Below are 20,944 nucleotides of genomic sequence, written 5' to 3' on the forward strand. Positions count from 1 at the left end.
GCATACTTTGGAAAGTGTAGAAGATCTTTTTATATACACACAAAGCATGAAAAAATACCTCCTTCCACCCCACTCTCCTGCTAGTAATAGCTTATCTAAAGTGACCACTCTCCTTACAATGTATATGATAATCAAGTTGGGCCATTTCCAGCACAAATCCAGGTTTTCTAACCCTCCCCCCCCCAAACCCACTCTCCTGCTGGTAATAGCTTATCTAAAGTGATCACTCTCCTTACAATGTGTATGATAATAGAGGTGGCTCATTTCCAGCACAAATCCAGGGTTTAACAAGAACGTGGGGGGGGGGGTGTAGGAAAAAACAAGGGGAAATAGGTTACCTTGCATAATGACTTAGTCACTCCCAGTCTCTATTCAAGCCTAAGTTAATTGTATCCAATTTGCAAATGAATTCCAATTCAACAGTTTCTCGCTGGAGTCTGGATTTGAAGTTTTTTTGTTGTAATATAGCAACTTTCATGTCTGTAATCGCGTGACCAGAGAGATTGAAGTGTTCTCTGACTGGTTTATGAATGTTATAATTCTTGACATCTGATTTGTGTCCATTTATTCTTTTACATAGAGACTGTCCAGTTTGACCAATGTACATGGTAGAGGGGCATCGCTGGCACATGATGGCATAGATCACATTGGTGGATGTGCAGGTGAACGAGCCTCTGATAGTGTGGCTGATGTGATTAGGCCCTGTGATGGTGTCCCCTGAATAGATATGTGGGCACAGTTGGCAACCCATAGGGTTTGCCGACATTGATAGCAGATATCGGAGGGGTAGCCATGTTTGTCTGTGTCCACAAAGACACTCCACGCATCTGAAGAAGTGGGATTTTTACCCACAAAAGCTTATGCCCAAAGAAATCTGTTAGTCTTTAAGGTGCCACCACGCTCCTCGTTGGTTCAGTAGCAGATGTCTCTCTAGAATGACATGATTAGCTGAGCTTTCAGTAGCCAGTCAATCATTAATGGGCTTGATTCAGTGCCCAGGGAAGTCTACGGGACGTTTGTGTTTTTTCCTTGTGCGCCAGGGTGGTAGCACTTTCCCATAGCTGTCATAGGCGCTGACTCCGTGGGTGCTCTGGGGCTGGAGCACCCATGGGGAAAAATGAGTGGGTGCTTTGCACCCACCGGCAGCTCCCCGCCCCCACCAGCCCCAGCTCACCTCCGCCTCCTCCCCTGAGCATGCCGCGTGCCGCTTTTTCCCCCTTGCTCCCAGCACTTAGGCCGCGAAACAGCCGAGAGGGAGTGGGGAGGAGGGGGGACTCGGCGCACTCGGGGAAGAGGCAGGGATTTGGGGAAGGGGTCCAATAGGGGCAGGGCGGGGGCTGAGTTGGGGCATGGACTTTGTGGAAGGGGTTGGAATGGGGGCGGGGAAAGGGTGGAGTCAGGGCGGGGGAGGAGGGGCGCGAGCTCCCACCAGCGCCTGGGAAAGTTGGTACCTATGATAGCTGTACCACCTCACTGAATGAAATAAACAAAATCTCCAACACCATGCCAGGTGCATGGGTAACGCTACCTAACTTAGAGAGAACCTGGATTTGTGCAGGAAATGGCCCACCTTGATTATCATGCACATTGTGTAGAGAGTTGTCACTTTGGATGGGCTATTACCAGCAGGAGAGTGAGTTTGTGTGTGGGGGGGGTGGAGGGTGAGAAAACCTGGATTTGTGCTGGAAATGGCCCAACTTGATGATCACTTTAGATAAGCTATTACCAGCAGGACAGTGGGGTGGGAGGAGGTATTGGTTCATGATCTCTGTATGTATATAAAGTCTGCTGCAGTTTCCACGGTATGCATCCGATGAAGTGAGCTGTAGCTCACGAAAGCTCATGCTCAAATAAATTGGTTAGTCTCTGAGGTGCCACAAGTCCTCCTTTTCTTTTTGCGAATACAGACTAACACGGCTGTTACTCTGAAAGCTACCTAACTTCAAAGGCTTCACGGCTTCACTCCTGCTGAATATGCCTGGTATGTGAGCAAAACCCACGGCTACATTTGTCCTAGTGTACTAAAAGCTTCATGGTGTTGTGGTGTCTTTTCAGTCCCAGCTTAGAACGACAGCGGAATGTTGTTGCAAAGGGGATGCAGGAATGGAGCATCAGCTGCAAAGCGGATGAGACGTTACGTAATATAATAAAAAGAGATTTTTACAAAAAAAGAATGATTAGATTTTTTTTTTTCCTGTGGAAGATGACAATGCAGCCTGTTACTTATCCTTCTGAGTCTTTTCCAGTTCACTGGCAATGGGAGGGCTCTGAGTATAGCAATAATTTGTACATGTATAGTGCTTTCCACCTGAGGATCTCAAAGTACTTTGCAAACTTAAATAAGTTAAACTTCCCAGCCCACATGTGGTGGGGGAGGCAAGTATCACAATTTGCAGATGGAATAAATGAGGCCCAGAAAATATGTGATTTGTCTATGATTGTCACACAATAGTCCATGCCAGAGTAGGGAATACAGCTTAGAACTTCCATGTGACCTTCGTGTCTAAGAGCTTATGTACATGGGAAAGTTATACCAGCATAAGGGAAGGTGTTAATATAAACCAATGTAGTTATACTGCTATAACACCTTGTGTTTAATATCAGAGGGCTGCCTTTGCTTTAGCTTTTGTTGGAAGGATTTTAAACTAAACCAAATCAAGCCACTCTTATTCTGGAATAACTGGGCATATAGGAGTGTATATTGGTATAACGATATTGGCTCCATTATGCCAGTGTAAGTATACTGGTATAACTGGCAAAACTTTCCTGTGTGGACGAGCCCAGAGGCAGAGAGGAACATCCAAAAGTTACTTAGCTTTCAGTTTCAGCAGTGTAGTTCTTTTGGGTGCAAAAAGCAAAAAGACAATTCTGGCTACAACAGAAATCTGTACGGATCTGATCCCACGCCCAAGTTTAAAATAAAACTCCTTCCACTGTGGCAGAGAATTGGAATAAGACTTTTCCTCCCAAATGTTCGTATCAGGCAGATCATAAGCCTCTGGCTGTGCTAGCACATAGCAGACTTCGTCTTCGAAGCACATTTGCAAACAATTAATTAAAGCTCCCAACCCTATTGCGAGGGAGGTATTATTTTATAGATGAATAAACAGGAACAGAGAGGTAAGTGTGGGAGCCATAAAAGTACTTAGGTGCCTAAATCCTGTTTTTAGGCATAACTGTTATCCAGAAAAGTCCGACATGACTGCAGTTTAACCCTGTTGGCGAATAAAGTCACTTTGCACCTACGTTTTTGCAGTAAAAGTTTCCTAGGTGCCTACATTTCTGCCTCTGAGCAACCACACTTGCTGCCTCATTCCAGGCACCTAGCTCCTGCCTAAGCCCCAGAGTGATCCAGGCACCAGGGACCGATAGGTGTTTGGCCACCTAAATTGCCTAATCCAGTAGGCGTGCTTGGAGGCCACCTGGCTCCACACAAAAGAACTGGAAAGAGGAGGTCATTCTAGCTCTTTCTCTGTCCCAATTCATATTAAATTAAAGTGGAACAGTTTCAATAGGGGATTGAGGGATGCCCCCCACATCAGCATCTTCCATAGCCTAATGGTGGCAAATCCCTGTTCAAATCTTTTCTCCCACTCTGGCAGAGGAGGGACTTGAAGGGGGTGTTTTCTATAGCCTGACTGAGTACCCTAACTCCTGGGCTGAAGGTTACAAAGGGGGGCTGCCTCTTTCCCCCCACTCATGGCTGTTTTGTATGGAGTTAAGCAGCTGCTGATGGACCCCACACACAACTTGGTTGGGCGGCAGAATGCTTCTCTTCTCCACGTTCATGAATCACAAGCAGAGCGAGGTGCCTCTTTGAAACCTGTACTTAGATGCCCAACTCAGAGAGGGATGGGACTCAGCACACACCCCTTTTGTCTGCATCCCCTATTGGCTAACTTAGGTGGTTTGTATGGGAGGCTAGGCGCCTGCCTCAAGTTTGGTGGATCTCAGTGCTGTTCCTGTGATTTTCTAGGCACGCAGAAATTAGGTGCTGTGACATTCAGTATTGCAGTCCCTGGGTCCCCTTGTGATCATGGCCTAAGTGACTTTCTCTAGACCGTAGAGGGAATTTGTGTTCAAGCCAGAACCAAAATGTTCCTGGTTGCCAGGCCTGTGCTCAGGGCCGCCAGGCCACACTGTAAATTCCACCCTATTCAAATTATGACCTAATACTTGGTGACGGTGTTTAGATGGTTTTGTTTATCGTTCGCGATTTTGGTTTGTAAAGAACAAATAGGCCGCCATGTTGGACAGCCTTTTTATTCCCTTCAGGAAAAAAAGGCGGGAAATCTAGTGGCTAGTTGCTAGACAATGAAAGGATTATCTAGGCTGGAAAAGAGCGGGAAGGCGTTGCTTCTCCTTTTGCTCTTACCTTGGAAAGAAGGGAAGCGGTCAGACACCAGTTATCCGCCTAGATAACAGCTCACCTCGGAAGGGAAAATATGTAGATTATTGTTCGGGTTTATTATTTGAAGGGAAGCATCCATCCATCCACAGGGTTTTACCTCGAGTGGTTAGGGCTCTCACCTGCAGACAGGGCATCGCAAAGGGGTTAGGGTGGAAGTTAGTTAGGCCTCTCACCTGAATCATTGTTGTTCATCGCCATTCTCTGCTGCGGTAGCTGTTCCAGTGGTGATCGTGGTCCGGAGAGTCGTCATCATCTATCGAGTCCCGGTCTCAGCAGCAGCTTCTGGACAGGGTAGAGAGAGCAGTTATCACTCGTCCCGTGGTAATTCCTATGTGAAAGAGTGCATGCCTTCCTCTCATTCCTTTGTTCATCCCATTCCTTTTTCCCCTAGTTAATAAAAGTTCGGTTGTTTCAGTGGTGGTTTTCTGTAATTATTTTATATAAGCTCTGATAGATGGGCTATACTGAGGGAATCTCGGGAGACTTCTGTTGGCTCCCCACAGGTTTCTGAAAGTAGGGTCCTGAAATAAATGACAAAATAATTTTCTCTAGACCGTAGAGGGAATTTGTGTCCAAGCCAGAACCAAAATGTTCCTGGATGCCAGGCCTGTGCCCAGGGCCACCAGGCCACACTTCCCTAACATCTTTTTTCACAACAACCCTTTCATTGTAAAAGGGTGTCACAAATGTTCACGTGGTGTGAAAATACAGCTGGTGTAAAATACAAAAATAAATGTCTCCTATCCTGTTACAGGAGAGCCACGGGGATCTGGTTACCAGAATGAAAGCCAGTGCCTGTCAGAATCAGATATCTGCAGTTAAACTTTCCACCCACTGATTTCTTAAGCTCTGTTTTCTCTCGGGTATTTGAGGCGATTCCTGTACAATACAAGCCTGACATTGCAGGACAAGTACCATTCTTGTCAGTTAACACAGGCCCAACTGAAGTCAAAGAACAGGTTAGGCTTGTCAAGCTTATAAACGCACACTAAACCCAGAGGAATCAGACATTCCAGAACGAACCTTAACATTGGGGAACCTGTTACAAGCAGCCTTCTGGAGAGCAAAATATTTCCATTTCTGAAAGCTGGATTGTTGGCAGGTCCAATACACTTTTTTAACCAGACACTCGATTCTACTGTATTTGTGGAATTTCAACAAGTACTGTTGCAACTGGTGGGGTGAGGAGGAAGAAGAGAGATCTGAGGGTGATGACTGGGTGCTGGTGGATGCTGCAGATGAAAACGTTGGGTTGCTGTTGGCATTCACAGAGCATCTCCATGGGGTTTAGCGCTTCTGGGGCGGAGAAAAGAGCACTGACTGGTGGGGCTGCATCGTAATGCAGGTTTGGGACGATGAGCAGTGGCTGCAGAACTTTTGCATGCACAAGGCCATATTCCTGGATCTGTGTGCCGAGCTCATCCCAGCGCATGAACACCAAAAGAGAGTTGCAAGGACAGTGGAGAAGCAAGTGGCGATCACACCTTGGAAACTTGCAACACCAGATTGCTAAGAGTCAGTGAGCAGTCAGTCCAGAAAATCCACAGTGAGGGCCAGTCTCATCCAAGTGTGCAATGCCATTAAGCATCTCCTGCTCCACAGTACACAACAGCTGTTAGAAAAGCCAACCGTAGAGCTGTACAGCTAAGGAAGGCCTAAAAAGAGTATTTAACAGTCAGCTATAGTAGTGTTGTGTGATACTTTTATGAATTAGTGAGCCTGGTGTGTAAAGATCTTAAATATGTCAAGGTTACTGACTCCCATAATCAACTTTGTAATGTCTCATTTATGCTTAGTATAAACTAATAAATATTCTCAGAGTTTCCAAAAATATTTTATTGTGTGCAAAGAGACAGGAAACAAAGTGCAAATATCCAAGTTAAAAACAGTTTAGCAGTACTGTAAAAATATGACTAAGGCTACGATTTTATCACGGAGGTCGCAGAAGTCACAGACTTCCGAAGACCTCCATGACTTCACCTGCTGGCGGCTGGAAGCTACAGGGTACCTCTGCCACCCAAGGCAGTGGGGCGGACCCGGAAGCTCCCAGCCACTGTAGGCAGCAGGAGGGACCCCGCAGCTTCTTGCCACTGCAGGTGCCAGAGGGAAGGGGGAACTCCACAGCTCCTGGCTGGCCCCTGCAGTTCCTGGCCTCTGGTGGTGGGGGACCCCACAGCTCAGGGCTGAGAGGGAGGGAGAACCTGGAGCTCCAAGCCCTCATGGTGCTGGGGGACCCTGGAACTCCCTGCCAGGCCCCCGCAGCTGCTCAGTGGCTCCCCATTTTGTGATGGATCTTTTTAGTTAAAGTCAGGGACAGGTCAAGGGCAATAAAAAAAATTCACCGAAGCCGGTGACCTGTCCCTGACTTTTACTAAAAAGATCCATGACAAAATCTTAGCCTTAAGTATGACCCATGCTTATAAAAATTATAAATATGGAAACAATAAACCTACAGGATGGCATATTAAATACATATAACAGTGTTTCATTCCTGTTACAAAACATGTAGCACAAAGTGTGTGGTGGCTAACGCTGTGGCTATCACAGGGTGGTGTAGTCATGGTTCTCTTTGTTTTCCCCTGGCGTGGAGGGGTAGGGGGAAGAGTTCATGGCACATTGCCACATTGATGGGCATAGGGAGCAATGACCATGGAGTCTTCTCTGGATTGGAAAGGCTGCTGTGTCCAGGGTCTTTGGGCATGTTGCTCAGTAATGTCCCTGATCTGATCCAGATTGAACTTTGGGGTGGTAAACAAGGTCATTCCAGAAGATCTCATGTGCCTTGGTAAGTGACACGAGGCAAAAGACAGATACAGAGAAGTTAAGTGACATGCCCAAAGTCACTCGGCCAATCAGTGTCAGGGTGAGACTAGAACTGAAAGGTTCTGGCTCCCAGGCCCTAACTTCAGACCACTAGACAATACTACCCATGAGAGCTGAGAAATACACTGTCTGCCTTCTACCCTTCAGCAAATTAAGAACCTGAGGTCACTTGAGTACTGGTCTGAAATTTGTTTTCCTCGGTGTACATGTCCTGTGTCCCCTCCATTGTATAGGCATAGGAAGGAGAGGATGGTGTAGGGTTAAATATCTGCATGATTTGTGTCAGGACATTAGGAAAAGCTGATGGTTTTATTAGCATTTGTAATGTTTCCATATTCAACATTTAATTATTAACATGCCAACATTTTCTTCCTGGAAAGTGTGGCTAGAGGAAACTCTTGGAAGGTTCGGTCGACTTCCCCTTCAAATAAGGCGACAGGTTGTTTGGAAAGCTGCAATCTTAGCAGCACTTTTGTCACATCGGTTAAATTATGGATTTTCAAACATGAATGATCAATCTTTAATATTATTTGGCAAACACCATGTGCACAAGCATAAAATAAGTTCAGGCCAACTGAGGTTGGGCTTCCTCCACTCCCATAACTTGAGAGGGTTATCCTATCAGAGGTCTAGTGAATGAATATGCAAGAATCCAAATGTGGTTAAGATTTTGAAGATTAAGCTAATATTTGGCAACTGCAACACGATTCTTTGCAGCAACTTCTGGTTGCTTCAGTTTCTCTGTCAGAGCCTGTTCCGGACACCACTGAAGGCCATGGAATGTCTGCTGTTAACTCAGTGGGTTTCAGAGGAGGCCCAGAGGGCACGGCCACACTGCAATTAAAAACCCATGGCTGGCCTGTGCTGCCAGCTGGCTCAGGCTAAGGGGGCTGTTTAACTGGAGAGTAGACATCTGTGCTTTGGCTGGAGCCCAGACTCTAGGTCCCTGAGAGGTGGGAGGGTCCCAGAGGTCGCAAACTCAAATGTCTACACCACAATTAAACCGCCCCTTAGTCTGAGTCAGTTAGCATGGGCCAGCCAGAGGTGTCCAGTCTCAGTGTAGGCATACCCTGAATGTCCATTTTGATTGTTTTTATTATCTGGTCATCTGTGTACTATGTGTTTGTCTTTCAATGGTGTTCTGAACTATTGAAGCTTCCCTTCAAATGCGTATGAATATTACGGGTAAATATATAGAATCATAGACTATCAGGGTTGGAAGGGACCTCAGGAGGTCATCTAGTCCAACCCCCTGCTCAAAGCAGGACCAATCCCCAATTTTTGGCCCAGATCCCTAAATGGCCCCCTCAAGGATTGAACTCACAACCCTGGGTTTAGCAGGCCAATGCTCAAACCACTGAGCTATCCCTCCATGTATGAGTTCTACTAATTGAATTGAATTGAATTTTATAAATGAATAGAATTCAAGCAATTCTACAAACAAACAAAAATACATTTGTTTACTTCGGTCTTTAATGCCTCATGATGTTGAAGCCATAGATCAAATCTAAGACATTATTGCATATCTAAGGAAAGTCACCTTTCCACTGATATAGGACAACCCTTAAATCCTGACAGTCCAAGGTGAATCTATGTGCAGCCACTGGCCCCAGTTTGTCTGTCTATCTATCTGTGACAAAACATTAAAAACAGCTCACAGACTGCTGAGGTCCACAGAAAAATTCCTTTCTAAGTGACTGATCCGAAGCCCACTGAAGTCATTGGGATCAGTGGGGTTAGGCTCAGACCCTAAGCGGAGAACTTCTTCAAACTATTGAACTTTGGAAAAAAAGGCTTTTATCAAAAGGGATCTTTCTTCTGAGATGATTCATAGGTGGATGGAAATTATTCAGGACTGAATGTAACCATTGAGATTATCAAGATGTCACAAGTCAAACCAGGGGAAGAGAGCCCTGGTTTCAGTAGCACAGTTAGGTTTTTGACAGATATATACCACTCATCTCCTAGACTCCAACTGAGCATTAAAAACACTCCTGGCTTGGCTGGTGATGAGGCACAAAAGCAGCATTTTCATTTCAAGAAATGTGACAAGCTCCAAGAGGAGGCTTGAAATACCGGACCTTCCCCAGGAATGCAACTACTTGAGGTCAGTCTCTTTCTGTCTCTGTGTCTCTCATGTGAGTTACAGTATGATGTTCTGTTTCTTGAAAGGAATGAAGTTTTCCAAAGTTTCTGCTTTGTCTCAAAGTCTGACGGAAGCTCCCAAATGACAACGCTGGTGCTGTTTAAAAGACAAGCCTCATTTACTGTACGTTCCCTGAAGAGATCTGTTAATGTGCTTTTCCTTAACTCATACTATCTTTAGTTGTGGGCCACATGACCTTCCTCCTTGCATCTAAACAAGGCAACTGTGTACTTGTCATCCCCTCTTTTTCAAAGGGAAACAATGGAGTGTTTGCAGAACTCGGCTGGACTTGTGCTGGTTATGGTTAGGTCAGAGAACCTCGGGAGTAGGAACCGGATGTTAGGTATAAACAAATTGAAAATGTAGCATATAAATGAGAAACTCAGGAGTTATAAAATGACTAAAGAAAAATTGCAGTGTAATCTCTAAAAGATTCTAACCCTGACATTAAATTACAAAGTAGTGAGAATTGGTCATCAAATTTTTTAAGCTGCTGAAAAATAATGATAATAATTATAACAAATCGTTGCAGCCCAAGGCCTCACCATTTTTAACCTTTGCCCTACTTTTTCCTTTTTGGTCTTTATGTTAATGGTACATTCCTAAATAGGTTATAAAGGGTTAATAGACGTTCCAAGATGTTACAGTTTTTAGTAGTATGTTATTGATTGTTATAAGCACATTGGTAGAAGGTGCTGTGACCAGGTGCCTGGATGGGCCACACTGAGAATGCCATACTCAGGTCAGCCAGCAAGAAACATGGCAGGCAATCTCCCAAAACTGGTGGTTTATTCTGTAATTACAGTCACCAAACCAGTATCAAAAGAGCTTCTGTACTATCACAGTCGTTAACAATTAGCCAAACACAGTCTCCTTTAGGCATTCCAATCCTTAGCTCCTATCTAAGCAAAAAGGTCTAATGTAGTCAGAAGTTATTGAAAACCAAATTCACCATATGAGACATTCACTAATCCAAAGGATCACACACGTATCCCCAGGTCCATATGTATAGCAGATCTTACCCAAATATCATGCTGTCAGCCAATCCTTAGTAAACTAAAGATTTATTAGTAAAATAAAAGAAGAGTGTTACTGAATGGTTAGGTTTCAGAGTAACAGCCGTTAGTCTGTATTCGCAAAAAGAAAAGGAGTACTTGTGGCACCTTAGAGACTAACCACTTTATTTGAGCATAAGCTTTCGTGAGCTACAGCTCACTTCATCGGATGCATACAGTGGAAACTGCAGAAGACATTATATACACAGAGACCATGAAACAATACCTCCTCCCACCCCACTCTCCTGCTGGTAATAGCTTATCTAAAGTGATCACTCTCCTTACAATGTGTATGATAATCAAGGTGGGCCATATCCAGCACAAATCCAGGTTTTCTGGATCAAATCCAGGTCAAGTATTATAACATTCATAAACCAGTCGGAGAACACTTCAATCTCTCTGGTCACGCAATTACAGACATGAAGGTCGCTATCTTAAAACAAAAAAACTTCAAATCCAGACTCCAGCACGAAACTGCTGAATTGGAATTCATTTGCAAATTGGATACTATTAATTTAGGCTTAAATAGAGACTGGGAGTGGCTAAGTCATTATGCAAGGTAGCCTATTTCCCCTTGGTTTTTCCTACCCCCCCCCCAGACGTTCTTGTTAAACTTGGATTTATGCTGGAAATGGCCCACCTTGATTATCATACACATTGTAAGGAGAGTGGTCAGTTTGGATAAGCTATTACCAGTAGGAGAGTGAGTTTGTGTGTGTGTGGGGGGGGGGGAGTGAGAAAACCTGGATTTGTGCTGGAAATGGCCCACCTTGATTATCATGCACATTGTAGGGAGAGTGGTCACTTTGGATGGGCTATTACCAGCAGGAGAGTGAGTTTGTGTGTGTGTGGGGGGGGGGGGTGGATGGTGAGAAAACCTGGATTTGTGCTGGAAATGGCCCAACTTGATTATCATGCACATTGTAGGGAGAGTGATCACTTTAGATAAGCTATTACCAGCAGGAGAGTGGGGTGGGAGGAGGTATTGTTTCATGGTCTCTGTGTATATAATGTCTTCTGCAGTTTCCACAGTATGCATCCGATGAAGTGAGCTGTAGCTCACGAAAGCTTATGCTCAAATAAATTGGTTAGTCTCTAAGGTGCCACAAGTACTCCTTTTCTTTTTGCGAATACAGACTAACATGGCTGTTACTCTGAAACCCTTGATAAGTTGTTCCAATGGTTAATTACCATCACTGTTAAAAATTTACATCTTATTTCCTGTCTGAATTTGTCCAGCTTCAACTTCAAGCCATTAGCTCTTCTTTGCTACATTAAAGGACCCATAGTGACACAGAAGCATTTAGGCAAAGGGTCTCCTGTCCTTTGCAAACAACTCTCACCTCAGACCTGACAAACTCACTACACCAAACACATGTCTTACAGGATATTTACCTGTAAAGAGTAATATGTAAGGGATCTACAGAAACTTCTTAATTTGTCAAGATTCATAATCATTGTGATATGTATGTATGGGTAATATTTAAGGAATAATGTATTTATATTGAAAGTATGCTTTAGGGACTGTCTGGGAGTAAAAATTAGTCACCAGGGGATAATGTGTCTCGATGACAGCCCATTCAGGCAGGAGGGAGTTGTCACCTGGCCCTCTTTACCAAGTAATGCAATGTAAGGCTCAATTGTTTAGCCCTTCTCAATCCCAAGATTTTCAATGGAAAACCAGAAACAACTGCAAATAGTTGAAAGCTCTTGAAGGTAGAAAGGTTTCAGAGTAGCAGCCATGTTAGTCTGTATTCGCAAAAAGAAAAGGAGTACTTGTGGCACCTTAGAGACTAACCAATTTATTTGAGCACAAGCTTTCGTGAGCTACAGCTCACTTCATCGGATGCATATGCTTATGCTCAAATAAATTGGTTAGTCTCTAAGGTGCCACTAGTACTCCTTTTCTTGAAGGTAGAAAATAATCTTTACAAAAAGGTGGGGGTTTACTCTGTCTACGAATAGAAACAAAAATCTGTTTCAATGTAAGAGAGGAGGGAGAAAGATCCTCTGCAAGGAATGAGGTGTTAAAAATTGCAAGCTGTCCTGCCGACATAGCATTGTGTGCACGTGCACTTATGTCGGAGTAACTTATGTCGCCCAGGGGGGTGGTTTATTGACACCCCTGAGTGACACAAGTTTTGCCAGCATAGGCTGTAGTGTAGAAATAGCCTAACTGAGCTTTTTGGGGGAAATCTACTTTATTAGTCAGGAAAGGAAATGATTGGTAAGTGTAGATCCAGATTTGCATTTGATGTGTTTTGCCTTGTAGCCATTTATTTCCATCATTCTCTCTTGTTTCTAGTACTTCTTTCTTAAATAAACCTTTCCCCATGTAGACAAGGCCTATGATTCTATTCTGGGAGGCAAGGGTTAATAAGCAAAGATCAAAATCAGCTGGAGTCCATTAACCTTCCAGGAGACCAGCCTGGTGGTTCTGAAAGGAGGAAGGAGAAATGAATTGCTTGGCAGCTGAGTCAAACAGCTCCTGTGATGGGGAAAGGGTCTCTGAAGCAACTACTTCATTTGTTCACTTTAATCCCAGAGGAAAGGGACTTTGGGATTTTGTAGCCTTAATCCTGAAGAAAGGATGAGTACAGGTTTCTCCTTCCTCCCACTCCAACCCATAAGGAAAGGAAAGGGGCAGGGAGGTTAAGTTGTCTGAACCTTTTCCTTAGAGGAAAGGTGATTTTGAAATTGCTTGTCTGGTCCTGGAAGAGGGAACTGTAGAAGTGTTTTCTACCAGCCTAAGAAGAACCTGTTTATTTTCTTTCCATAGGTTGCCTGGAATTCTTTTTGGCTGAAGGACTTTTTGGAAACGGGCTCACAGGACGACAGCCTGGTACGAGTACCTTTGGTGGGGATTTAATGGCTTGGGGACCAACACTGGTTTCAGTCAAGAGCCTTAACAAAGTTCTAATTCAGATCTGGTTTAATTGTCTGAAGGTCATTACTATCCGCTCTTTGTTCATCATTTATCATCCTCTGTGAAATGTGGGTCTCAAGTTTATATCTTGTATAGGTGTCTATATTACAAAACCAAACACAAATAACCCCTTCTTTAGAGTTCTACAGAGAAGGAAAGACTTGAACTAAGCTGTGGAAACAGAATTCCTCTTTCTACCTTGGAGGGGTGAGGACTAAATAGGGCAAGTTAGGGGAAGGCTGTCAATTGAGTAGGCAGGTTCCAAAGCTCTTGGTCCAGCACCTTCCACCAGCAAGCAGTTACTTCTAAACTTTGTATTTCGCAATTTACAGTTAACTTTATTTTATTTGTATCCACGTCTTGCAGATTGTTCAGAGACAGAGATTTTGTTTAATATGCTGGGGAAATTGATAAAACCCCTAGCCTCTTCTCACAATAGCCATCACTTATTTGTAGAGCTGATTGTACTAGACACTTATACAAACATAAGACCCTCTATCCTGAAGCATTTATGTAAGATAGCAGGTAGAGACCAGAAAGCAATGAGCTGGTAACTGGTCAGCATGATGAGTAGTGGCTACAGCACACCAGCTGCCTGACTATTATTGAGGGGTTTTGTAGGCCTCATGGCAAAGGAGACTGTTTCAACTGGTTTGTAATGTGTGTGTGTGTCCAGTGATGGTGGAAAAGTTATGGAGACAGAACGATAGGACTGATGTTACATGGCAGCGGTTCTCAAACTTTTGTACTGGGGACCCCTTTCACATAGCAAGCTTCTGAGTGCAACCCCCTTCTATAAAAGAGTGTTAATTTATATTTTCCACCATTATAAATGCTGGAGGCAAAGCAGGTTTGGGGTGGAGGCTGACAGCGCCTGACTTTCCCATGTAATAACCTCGCGACCCCCAGTTTGAGAACCCCTGCTCTGTGCCATACATGAAAGAGGGGAGAGGAGAGCCCATCTTGCAAACCTGTAGTGACTCTTGCGATAGGTTTCCCCCACTCAGGGATTTGGGGCGCTGGAGACCCAGCGGAGGAGACGTCACTCCTGACCCCAGGCGGAGGGGAGCCCAGCGCCGCCCTTCGCGCTCAGCCCCCTGGCTCTCCGCAGGGTGGTTTCTGCGGCGCGAAGGATCCGCCAACCACGGACCCGGGCGTTTGCATCTCGCTGGCCGGAGCCAGCGGGGCGGCGGGAACGCTCCGGCACGCGGAGCTCGGGGTCTCCACAGGCGGGGCCGGGGCGGACGCCCGCTCGAGCAGCTCCGCGGGCGCGGGACGCGAAGCTCCCGGCCCCGCAGAGGGCGCCGCGGCGAGCGAAGGCCCCGCCCGGCTCCTGAGGAGACCGGCCTCCGTCGCGCTCGGCGCCGGAGCCCCCGCTTTCCCCTCCCGTCACGAACGCCGCTCGCCGCAGCGGCTCCGCCGGGGGAGCGCGGGGCTCAGCGGCCGGCGCCTGACGCGCCGCTGCGCGGGACCGGGCCGGGGGCCGCCGGCCGGGGCGGGGGGAGCGCGGGGCGGGGGGAGCGCGCGCGCGCGCGCCGCCGGCCCCGCCCCTCGCCCTGGCCGCGCGCGCCCGTGCCCGCGCGCTGTGCGGCCGCCATGTTGTTGTGCTTGTGAGGAGGCGCTGGCCGCGCAGAGGAGCCAGGCGACCCGGACCCGTCGCTCCCGCCTCAGGCAGGCGGCCGTGCCCCGGGGCGCTCCGCGCCATGCCCCGTCGCACGGTAAGGGGACACGCGGCTGGGGCAGCGCGGGGCCTGCACCGCCTGGCGGCCGCCGGGGCCGGGCCTGGCAGGGGAGGGAGCTTCCCGGGCTGTCAGCGGCGGCGCAGCGGGCTCCTCGCGGGGGCCGGGAGCTGCGGGCCAGGCTCGGGCCCTCGCTTCTTCGTCCGTCCCTCACGCCACCCCGCGGGGCCCTGGGCTCCCGCCCGTCCCGCTCTCGGGCGCGGAGTGCGAGCCAGGCTGCCGCTCGCCCCGGCACGGGCACGCCCCTCCCCGCGTCTCGGCTCGCGCAGGCGGCTCGGGCTTGTTCTCCGCGGCGCGGGCAGAGCTGCCCCTCGGCTCCCGCTCCCGCCGCCGGCGCGGGAGAGAGGCTGGCTCGGGCAGAGCCTTCTCCTCTGCCCCCGCGAGCCTCTTCTGAGGGAAGGTTGGCGGAGCGGGGAGGCACGGGCCGGCCGCATCCCTTCAGCAGCGGCCCTGGGGTCCCTTAAAACCCACCGGGGTTCTCCGCGCCTGGCTTTCCCCGTGCTCTGCAAGCTCCTCCGTCCTGTGTGCGCGCCTGCGCTGGGGTCGGAGGGCTTCTCCTTCCCCGGGCGCAGAGGTGGGTGGTGTCCAGGCTTCCTTCCCTCCCACGTGGCAGAGAGACGCCTATGCCTCCTGCAGAGCAGAGCCTCTCCCAACCTTTCCAGGCTACTGTACCCCTTTCTGGAGGCTTTGTCTTACCTACCCCCAACTTTCACCTCACTTAAAAAACTACTTGCTTACAAAACCAGACCTAAAAATACAGACGTCTCACAGCACACTGTTACTAAAAAAATTGCTTACTTTCTCATTTAACCATATAATTATAAAATAAATTGGAATATTAATATTGTACCTACAGTTCAGTGTATGGTACACTGTAGAGCAGTCTAAACAAGTCATTTTATGAAATTTTAGTTTGTACTGACAATGCTAGTGCTTTTTATGCAGCCTGTTGTAAAACTAGGCAAATATCTAGATGAGTTGATGTACCCCCAGAAGACCTTTGCATACCACTAGGGGTACATGTATCCCTGGTTGAAAACCCCTGCTTTTGAGGGAGATTGGTGTGTGCCTCTTTATGCATTGGGCCTATTTCTCCTCCCTTTGCTTCCCCGCTGTACCACGGATCCAGGCTCAAGTGTGGGTTGCTCAGGTTTTTATTGCCTACTGTGTGTGGAGCCCTGACTGCCTCTCCCACTGTCCTGAACAGAGGTAACTGTTCCCATGTGTCAGGGGAATCTAAGCAGCCACCTCCTGCACTCTGTGGGGAGCCTGTGTGAACTGTGGAGCCTGAGCTTCTCCTGTATCAGAGATGTCCTTTCTCCCATCCTCTTCCTTGAGGGAGCCAGGACTTGGCTTCCCTTCCCTTCCCTCCCCACAAGAGACCTCCCATACTTTCCCATCAAATGTCCAAGTTCCCCACATGGTAGATGCCACTCTGGTGAGAGGAGAAGTCAGGTTCCTCAACCCTTTCACTTAAGACATCACCTTTGTGTCGATTTGCCTCTTCCTGACAAGACATGCTTTCCCTTCATTCCTTCCACCCCACCTCTGCAGATATCCCTCTTTTCCCCTTGTTTGGTAAGCCTATGATCCATGCACACGTGGTAGGGATGCAGGTTTTGGTTCAGAAGAAAGAACAGGGCCCCTGCTTGTCTTCCTGAATCAGATCAAGGAGTGTTGATGTGGTGGGGTGTGTGGCACAGCTTGGTTCTGATGGTGTAGATGAGGGAATATTTGGGAGTGGCTGGGAAAAAGTATTAGCAGACTACAGGAATGTAAGTGCAGAACTATGGTATTTTATGGGGTGCTATTGTGAGGGGCCATTTGGGATGGAAAGGAGAGAATGCTTCTAGAATTTTATATGAGGCGCAGGATTGTGGCCCACTGCTTGTTCCTGAGGCAAGTGCTAAATTACTGTGGTGTTTGGAAGGGCAATGCTCTGTTTTCTTGGGAGGTTGGGTTTGAAAGGGACACTTCCAGATTGAGTCTTGAGAGGTAGCTGTGGCATCTCAGTCCTGAGAGTATCATCTGATCCACATGGATTTTGGGAGAGGCAGTGACAGAGAGGTTGGCTTTGAATTATAAACACTGGGGCCTCCTGCAGATTATCCTTAGCTCAGGTAATAGAGAAGATTGGGGAGGGGGAGAAGCTCTAAAATAGTTCATGTCAAATATTACAATATGTGTCATGTTGGTTTAGCATTTTAACAGGTTTCAGAGTAACAGCCGTGTTAGTCTGTATTCGCAAAAAGAAAAGGAGGACTTGTGGCACCTTAGAGACTAACCAATTTATTAGAGCATAAGCTTTCGTGAGCTACAGCTCACTTCATCTGAGGAAGTGAGCTGTAGCTCACGAAAGCTTATGCTCTAATAAATTGGTTAGTCTCTAAGGTGCCACAAGTCCTCCTTTTCTTTTAGCATTTTAACATAAAGCTCTAGTATTTCTGTATGTTATGGAGTTTCTCTAGCAGTTAGGTATGTAGTCCCCCTTCCTACATTCTCTAAAGGGATTTAGTTCTTTAGCTTGCTTATTTTTCCTGAAAACATAAGCCTAAATTTCTCTCTCTCTCTCAAGTGTTGATGTATGATCGTACCCTGGAGCTCCCATCTGCATTGTTACACTGCTTTAAAGATTCAAAGACCAGTGTTTAAGTGGTTTCCTCTTATGCAGGGAATTATGTTGTGCAGACTGAAAAGGAGTAATTGTGGCACCTTAGAGACTAACCAATTTATTTGAGCAAAAGCTTTCGAGAGCTACAGCTCACTTCATCAGATGCATGTAGTGGAAAATACAGTGGGGAGATGTTATATACACAGAGAACATGAAACAATGGGTGTTACCATACACACTGTAACAAGAGCGATCAGGTAAGGTGAGCTATCACCAGCAGGAGAGCGGGGCGGCGGGGGGAACCTTTTGTAGTGATGATCAAGGTGGGCCATTTCCAGCAGTTGACAAAAACATCTGAGGAACAGCTCTCCTGCTGGTAATAACTCCCCTTACCTGATCACTCTTTTTACAGTGTGTATGGTAACACCCATTGTTTCATGCTCTCTATGTATTTAAAATCTCCCCACTGCATTTTCCACTACACACATCCGATGAAATGAGCTGCAGCCCACGAAAGTCCATGCTCAAATAAATCTGTTAGTCTCTAAGGTGCCACAAGTACTCCCCCTCTTTTTACCCATCTTCAATTACGCATCTTCTGGACCCCGTCCCCAGGAAGTGTGCCCCATGCTTTAGGAAATGCTAACTTAATTCATGACTTGTCAGACTGAAGACCTTGGCTATGAAATGTTCTCTCCTTGTTCCTTCTAATGCAAATTCTTTAAACAAGTTTATGCTGGTGTACTTTTCAAGAGAAGATGTGTAATTGAAGATGGGTAAAAAGAGGGGGAGTGCTTGTGGCACCTTAGAGACTAACAGATTTATTTGAGCATGGACTTTCGTGGGCTGCACCTCACTTCATCGGATGCGTGTAGTGGAAAATGCAATGGGGAGATTTTATATACATAGAGAGCATGAAACAATGGGTGTTACCATATACACTGTAACAAGACTGATCAGGTAAGGTGAGTTATTACCAGCAGGAGAGCTGTTCCTCAGATGTTCTTGTCAACTGGTGGAAATCGCCCACCTTGATCATCACTACAAAAGGTTCCCCCCCCCCCCCCCCCGCCCCATTCTCCTGCTGGTGATAGCTCACCTTACCTGATCACTCTTGTTACAGTGTGTATGGTAACACCCATTGTTTCATATTCTCTGTGTATATAACATCTCCCCACTGTATTTTCCACTACATGCATCCGATGAAGTGAGCTGTAGCTCTCGAAAGCTTATGCTCAAATAAATTGGTTAGTCTCTAAGGTGCCACAAGTACTCCTTTTCTTTTTGCAAATACAGACTAACACGGCTGTTACTCTGAAACCTGTCGTTGTGCAGACTGTGAATGATGTGTAGTATTCCTCATGGATTGTATTTTCTAAATGGACAACCAACCTAATTGTCAAATTACTGAGGGACAATCTCCACTCATTGATATATTTTGCTTTGCACAACCAAATCTCTGTACAAACTTTTCATGATTGATATACCTGAGTATTTGGATTCTAATTTCCAAACTGTTAAATCTGTTCACCTAAATTTGGGTTATTGCTGATTATGTACTCTATGTAGCATATGACATTTAAAAAACTAACGTTGTATTTGTGGATAATCTAAGCACTATACCCAGATGTACAGACACTCTTCCCAACCTACGTACTATGTCATTTTTTTAAGCATTAGCTTTAATAAAATTTTTAAATTTGCTGGTGGTGGTTGCAGCTTGATAGAAATCCATTTAGATGGGTTTGAAAATAGCAGTATCTCATTCCAGAAGATTGGGTATCTCCAAGTTGCTGAAGGTAGAGGTAAAATGCCAGATTATCACAGTATCATCTTTTATGTCATTGAGCGTGGTGGAGAGAGGCACTTCTCCAAGAGTCTAAGGAGACTGGAAGGAACAGTTCTGTGTGGTGGTTTGCCAGGTTATTGCTGTGAAGGGGGCAGTGCCAGGGTATGGTGCTCCTATTTTCTATGTTACCAGAGTTAGATAGGGAAGATCAGTAAGTGCTGTGCCATTTCATGTGCTGGTAAACAAGGTATTTCTGTTACTAGGGGGATGGAAAGGGTGGAGCATTTTAAAAAGCTTTACTGGGTGTATAGGGAGGGATGCAAAGCTGAGGAGGAATGCAAAATTGATACTATTGTGTTTTCAGAGCAAAACTGCAGTTAGGCTTATGGGATCACCTTATCAGATATGAAGAAGAGACATGACATCTCTTGATAATTTAAATTACAGACCCTGTATTCCAGGGCATGTGACTCCAACTGGTACAATATTGCTGATTATATCAGAAGAGGTGGTATTTTAAGCTAGACCTGAAGGTTCTTATGAGTCCTTGTAGATATGCACTGATTTCTTCTTAATTTTGTCTGTAGTTATCTTAGTTAATAAAGTGTTACTTTGGTTCAGAGACAAATTTTGATTTACGTATCCGTGTTTATATCACCCACGTGTTCTTTACTATACTTGTCTACACTTACTACAAAACAAGTCATAAAAATTCAGCATTTGAATTTTATTTTGTGCCAAACGTTTATATTTTGCTAGCTGCTTTGTTTAGATTGTGTGAAGAGTTGGAGGCTGACAAGTATTGATTTCAGACAAATTTATTTTGTTTGAGAGTCAGCTGTAGCTTTACCCCTTTAGAAAATAGCCTGACCAGTGATCCCCAGAAAACTGTAAATATAACTTTGTATTGCTCTGGAAACTGCAATGGGGTATGCATTGAACTGAGGAAATATGCTTCTATCTCTGTAATTCCCTGTGTGGTGAAATCAAATACTGTTAGTTATCAAGAACTTGATATCTTTGGTGTGATGTCACAAAATTACTGGTAGGTTGAGGGTAGTTGCCAACAGACACAAGGGTTGTTTTGTACTAATTCAAACACTTGAAAAATTAACTTGGCAGTGAAAGGCTTTTCATGGCAAGTATGGGTCTGAAGACATCAGAATTCAAGGTTTAACTTCTTTGGGGTGGGGTGGAAAATTTCCTGCCCTTATGCTGGCAAAATATACCTTCCAAATGCAAACTGAATATAGACTGGCACAGTGATCTGCCTGAGACTACAGAAAGCCCCAGGACCTCTGCTTGTAGTTCTGGCAAAGAACAGTAAAGTTAGAAGACAAGGAGTACTTGTGGCACCTTAGAGACTAACCAATTTATTTGAGCATAAGCTTTGAAGTGAGCTGTAGCTCACGAAAGCTTATGCTCAATAAATTGGTTAGTCTCT

General features: G+C 45.9%; 1 protein-coding gene and 1 long non-coding RNA gene across 12 annotated transcripts in view; one reads left to right on the top strand and one right to left on the bottom strand.

Annotated features, from left to right (window-relative positions):
• LOC140898966 (uncharacterized) overlaps positions 1–15,640 on the bottom strand; it is a 38,218-nt gene extending 22,578 nt beyond the window's left edge. Inside the window, exons 1-2 of the long non-coding RNA XR_012155170.1 lie at positions 15,572–15,640; positions 4,585–4,693 (exon numbers count right to left, since the gene is read on the bottom strand). This is a non-coding gene — a long non-coding RNA (uncharacterized lncRNA). The remainder of the gene's footprint in view (positions 1–4,584; positions 4,694–15,571) is intronic.
• The window catches only part of MTMR3 (myotubularin related protein 3), a 241,690-nt gene continuing 235,641 nt past the window's right edge, over positions 14,896–20,944 (top strand). For all 11 annotated transcript variants that reach the window (XR_012155157.1, XM_073313592.1, XM_073313591.1 and 8 more), the window contains exon 1: positions 14,896–15,079. The gene's annotated coding sequence lies outside the window, so the exon portion shown is untranslated. The remainder of the gene's footprint in view (positions 15,080–20,944) is intronic.

The sequence above is a fragment of the Lepidochelys kempii genome, chromosome 15 (assembly GCF_965140265.1).
Source record: "Lepidochelys kempii isolate rLepKem1 chromosome 15, rLepKem1.hap2, whole genome shotgun sequence".
In the NCBI taxonomy this organism is placed as follows: Eukaryota; Metazoa; Chordata; order Testudines; family Cheloniidae; genus Lepidochelys; species Lepidochelys kempii.